Source organism: Hyaena hyaena, unplaced genomic scaffold, assembly GCF_003009895.1.
Source record: "Hyaena hyaena isolate Hyena2069 unplaced genomic scaffold, ASM300989v1 scaffold_912, whole genome shotgun sequence".
NCBI lineage: Eukaryota > Metazoa > Chordata > Mammalia > Carnivora > Hyaenidae > Hyaena > Hyaena hyaena.
In genome coordinates this window covers 726,221-727,182 of record NW_024081543.1, presented here as the reverse complement: position 1 = coordinate 727,182, position 962 = coordinate 726,221, and positions in this window count along the sequence as shown.

The window sequence follows — 962 nt, the reverse complement described above, 5'->3', positions numbered from 1 at the left end:
TACTGGCAAGAGTGTAAATTGGTACTTGGGAAATGTTTCATAGTATTTGTTCAACCTAAATATACATAGACCCAAACCCCCATACTTCTATTTCTAGGTAGATACTCCACAAAAACATTTATAAATGTTCATGTAGAGTTGCTTATAAAAAACCTCATAGCAGCAACATTTGAAAGTACTCAAATACCTATCAAGAGTAAAATAATAAAGGGAACCTGGGTGGCTCAGACAGTTAAGTGTGCAACTCTTGATTTCCACTCAGGTCATGATCTCATGGTTCATGGGTTTGAGCTTCGCAACCAGCTCTAGGCTGGCAGTACAGAGCCTGCTTGGGATTCTCCGTCTGCCTATCCCCTACTCGTTCTCTATCCCTTTCTTTCTCAAAGTAAATAAACAAACATTTTGTTAAAAAAAAAAAAAAAGTAAAATAGGGGTGCCCAGGTGGCTCAGTCGGTTAAGTGTCCGACTTCCGCTCAGGTCATGATCTCACGGTTTGTGGGTTCAAGCCCTGCGTCGGGCTCTGTGCTGACGGCTAGCTCAGAGCCTGGAGCCTGCTTCAGATTCTGTGTCTCCCTCTCTCTGCCCCTCCCCTGCTCGGTCTCTGTCTCTGTCTCTCAAAATAAAATGAAGAAATTTAAAAAAGAGTAAAAAAAGTAAAAATAATAAATAGTAATGTATTCACTAAATCATATCTGTACAGTTGTTTTTCTAGGGTTGCCATAACAAAGTACCATAGACCAGATGGCTTAGATGTCATAAATTTATTTTTAGCAGGGTTGATTTCTTCTGTGGTCTCTGTCCTTCGCCAGTCATGCTGTCTTCTCCCTGTGACTTTGCATGGTCTTTCTTGTGTGCATGTCTATGTCCTAATCTCTTAAAAAGGAGCCAGTCATATTGGATGGGACTCACCTTAATGACCTCAGTTTAACTTAATTATCTTTTTAAAGATCCTGTCTCCAAAT